The sequence below is a fragment of the Diabrotica undecimpunctata genome, chromosome 9, assembly GCF_040954645.1.
Source record: "Diabrotica undecimpunctata isolate CICGRU chromosome 9, icDiaUnde3, whole genome shotgun sequence".
Lineage (NCBI taxonomy): Eukaryota > Metazoa > Arthropoda > Insecta > Coleoptera > Chrysomelidae > Diabrotica > Diabrotica undecimpunctata.
This window is the reverse complement of record NC_092811.1, coordinates 49,023,348-49,028,072: the sequence shown is the minus strand read 5'-3', so window position 1 is coordinate 49,028,072 and position 4,725 is coordinate 49,023,348. Positions and strand designations below refer to the sequence as shown.

At 30.4% G+C, this 4,725-nt stretch overlaps 1 long non-coding RNA gene across 1 annotated transcript; it reads right to left on the bottom strand.

Moving 5' to 3' along the window:
• Positions 1–3,259: 3,259 nt before the first annotated feature.
• On the bottom strand, positions 3,260–3,822 carry LOC140449497 (uncharacterized). The gene is made up of 2 exons (XR_011951809.1): positions 3,586–3,822; positions 3,260–3,518 (listed from the first exon to the last, which is right to left on the bottom strand). It is a non-coding gene; the product is annotated as an uncharacterized lncRNA (long non-coding RNA).
• Between the last annotated feature and the right edge of the window lie 903 nt (positions 3,823–4,725).

Below are 4,725 nucleotides of genomic sequence, written 5' to 3'. Positions count from 1 at the left end.
CTACCCTTGCGGTTATAGTGATACTTTATCTACTCAAAACAGTTGTTATAGCAACAAATATCTATTCCCAAATGTTCGACTTTGATTTATTTTTTTTGTTTTTGACAAAACATTATATTCATTGATCGGGCAACTAATAATGTATCGAAATTAAAAATTTTATTCATATTTGGTTATAACAAATTCACAAAATGAATATTTATAATTGATGCTCACATTCTGTTATTTTCGTTTACATAGACGTCATTATTTTCTAACACATTATTTTCATACAATTCTTCATTAATATGCACCTCATTTGGCGGTTCATCATCTTTTTCATTGATTGCTAAGTTATGCAAAATTGAAGTTGCTACGATAATAGCCTGGGAAGTTTCAGGGGATTCTCGGATACCTGAAGATAAAATAGGGAATCTACGTTTCCACACTCCATAAGATCTTTCTACACAGTTTCTAGTTCTGATTTGTGATTCGTTAAATAAAATTTCTGCAGGTTGATTTGGAGCTGCTAGAGGTGTTATCAAACAATTTTTAATACCATATCCACTGTCGCCCAGCAGAACAGAATTTGCACCATATTCTCTTTCTACTAAGCGAACTTTCAATCTAGAGTTATTAAAAATTGTTTGATCATGTGTTGATCCTGTCCATTATTCTCAATTCTGCATCGCATACAGTCTGAACATTCCATGAAAACTATCCTTTTCGGTTTCTATAACGTTCAGCTTGATCTCCTCCTGGTGATTGAATCCGGATGTGGGTGCAGTTTATTGCGCCTAGTACATATGGAAATCGTGAGATGTTATAAAATTTTTGTTTCAATTCCTGTAATTACATTTCTGTAGCAGGAAACTTTATGTATGTGTTTCGTAAAGTGCATATTGTTTCTGTTACTTGCTTTACAATTACACAAGCAGATGTTTTACTAACACCTACAAAATCAGAAGCATAAAATCTTAAAGTTAATAACAGTTTAGTAGCTGCTGATATGGCATGATTGCGCTCAGTCTGAGACAATATTCTTCCTTCTATTTGGTGCAATACAATTCTGCACATATATTTCTGTAACCGAAAATGAGTGAAGATTTCTAATTCGTCAAACTCTTCAAAATAATTAGTCCCCAAAAAGTTAATTTTGTTAAAACTTCAAATGCTACATAAATATATATCTAATTCATACCGAATTCTAAAAGTTTTTGGATGCCTTAGCCTAGGTATTCCTTCGTCAATATCTTCATCATCAGATTTAAAAATATTAATATTAACTGGATCCATATCAAAATTTTTTATTTTATATTATGTTAAAAATTTTTTATTTTATATTATCGTTACCCTAATATTACAAGGTTGTATGTAACAATATTGCTAATTTGAGAAAAATCGATTTAAAAAAATGAGCTTTCATAAAAATCAAATTGTTTTATATATTTTAAATTTGAATTTAAATTAAAAATGTACGTATGTATTAAAGGTGATTTAAAGAAAAAATTAACAAAAAATTGGTTTTTGTATTAGAAGAAAAGGTATTTAAAAAAAAAAACATAGAACCTTGATATAGCAAGAAAATTTTACTTATTTAAAAAATTAACATAGAACTTTGTTAACTACAAAAAAAACAAATTAAATCTTATTTTTGGAGGAAAATACACTCGTAGTATTCCTTATCAACTTCAGGGATATACTTGAACATAGATTTTAGGGCATCTATCTTATTTGGGGGAAGTACAACAGCCTTATCACATTTTTTTAATTGAAGCGGAATGAGTGGTTCTGTTTCGGTTTTAACATGACCTTTTCGTAATTTTCTTTGATGTAAATTTACAGTTTTTAGCTCTTTGGTTGGATCAAAAGTATCTTTATACTTCAGTTCAAAAAAAGATTTAGAAAATTCTAATGCTACTACTTTTGAAAATGGTACAGCGTTGTAGTTCAGTTGGCTGGAAAAAGACTGAAAATCTATAAAATGTTCTTGTTTCATTTGAATTATTGTATATGGATTTTGTCGGTTTACTTTTAAAAGGTAGCGCAGAAGTGATATAGGAGAATAATATTCTACTTTATTCAACGTTCTTTCAATTGCACTGTGGATTGCATCGACCTCTTGAATACAAGCATGTCCTGGAACAGAAAATTTCATGGAAATATTTTGCACATTCTGATGTTTTTAAATTAGGTAACTGAGAGCATAACTCATAAGACTGTTTCGATTCTGTGGAACGCAGCTATCGCTCCACAAAATGATTTTTGTAAACTCTGGATGGTCCTCCAACACTTTTCCTACTATTTTATAAACTGCGCTTGCAATGTCATTTCCCTTTCTTCCATGTAAAGCTTCTGTCCACACGGCACAATACACCTTTTTCCCAACCGAAAGTAACCGGTCATATTGTACACATTTAATTTGCTCTTATAAAAGAAATTTTTTATGTCTGCTTTTGGACATGTCAAAACATTTTCCAGATCAAAACATAATAAAGGTATTCCGCTTTCTTTATCTCTTTGTTTTTCTTCTCTCATATACTCTTTCTCTTTCAAATGATCAGTATATCTTCGTTGTGATTCTTCGTCTTCCCTCTTCTCCATTTTTCTTAATTTTATTTCTTCGCAGGTATCACATCTATCTTTTCTTGGTTTGTGAAAAGCTATATTAAAATAGTTGCAAAATATTTTTCTGTAGACAGCAAAAGAAACTGGATTTTTTTTGCATTCTCCAGCAAAATCCAAATAAAGCTCATACAATTTTTTGATACTTAATCCGCTTTCTAAATACTCTTTATTAGTTTTTTTGCGACAGTAATGGGATTCCACTCTTGGAATCATGTTAATGTGCTCCTTGACCAAGTTACTATCTTCGAGTGATGTTACCCGTTTTTGATGTTTGCCTTGTTTACTTTCGGGTAAGGTTTTGGTGGAAGTTTTATTGTTGTGCACCGTATAAATTGGTTTCTGGCTTATGCATAAAGTCCCAGTGTAAAAAGCCTTGCAAACTTGGATCTTTTGATTATTTATCTCAAAATAAAACCTAAAACTTTTGCTTTTTCTCGAATTTTCTGGATTTTTGCCTTTTCTTCGTCTCCAAGGAGTCTCAGCTTCTGTGGTATGCAAAATATAGTTTTTCTTTTCGATGGCTGAGAGTAAATAATAGTTTTTAAAAATTTCCTGCCTTTGTTCGTCGCTAATTTGACGCGAGCACTTCATTCTGCACTTTTGTACACAATCTTTTTACTACCTTTTTTCGAGAAGAAATATACTCTAGACCTTGATCAAATAAAGATTTTCTTTTGTTACATGTCCATTCAGAAGTGTTTTTCTGTCGTTTTCTAGTAAATATCTTTTTATCTTTTATTATATTATGAGTTGCTTCTTCTAGTAAAATTTCTTCGGAAATATGTCCAATATTATTTGTATCATCGAAATCAGAATGGTCTGGTTCTAGAATCTTAATTTTGTTATCTTCTGAAGACGGGATTTTCTTGGTGAATTCTGGAACTAAAGTTGTAGAACTGCTAGGTACATTTCTAAAATAAAAATAAAAAAAAATGTTTTCGCGATTTAGTTAAACAAAATAATTGCCAAAAATATTACCTATTTAAGTTAGACTGCAAGTCACCAGAACCAGAGTTAGATGCATTTTTAATCTTAATATTGCTAACAACTATGATTGGGGCCTTTTTATTCTTTGGAGTGTGAATGATTGAGGTGAAAGACGAACTAGGAGCTTTTCTAAAACAAATTAGTTTTTAAATAGTAACAACAAGCTAAATTATAAAAAGAAATTAATAAAATGTTACGTTGTTTAATTTTTTTTGTTTAGCAAATCATGCCTACCTGCTTGATTGGACGGAACACGTCCACGAATTTTAAGTCTGAAACAAAGAACTTTTTGTAAAAAAAGAAATAAAAAATAAAAACTTAACCTCACAATATAAGATATAGAAAAATCTTACCTGCATTCTTTCATCTTCGATGATTTTTGAACTTTTAATACGTAATCCTCATCATCATCAGAGTCTTGGACATAGTCATCACTTAAATTACTCATTTTTTTTTAATTCTAGACACAAATAACACTCTCGAAAACGCTTGCGATTTGTATTATAAATACAGGAACATAACCTCACTTTTACAAAAAATACAATAACAAGGTTGTATGTTACAACATAGAACCATGTAATATTTAGATTTTAATCAAATTTTAAATTCCAAAGTTCTATGTTTACCATAGAACTTTGCTATTCATATAAAGCATAATTTTGTACATACACCCTTGGTTTTTTTAATATTACCAGAGTTGTATGTGAGCAAACTAATTTCCATACAAATTGTGATGTAGTGCTAGTCACATAGAACTTTGTAATATTGAAAACTTAATTTAGTAAAAAATGTTACATAGAACCTTGTAATATTAGGGTAACGTTATGTTAAAAACAAACAAAACAGCAGTTCAAAGATCGAATGGCATAAAGTGAGGTTAAAGTTAAAATATCTCAGATTTGACAACTCCTGGCCGACCAATAGAAATGCAGTATAAATTTATACTCGGTATATCTGCTCAACTTTGGAGGGATAAAGTTATTCTAGAGATATACTCCCATTATCTTATTCCTTGTTTATTCTTTGTTTGCAGAACACCATTTATGAAGTATTCCTATTCCAACCTATTCCAAGTATAACTTTATTCTCAGTATATACTCGCATTGTAGAACCGGCCCTTAAAGACTTATT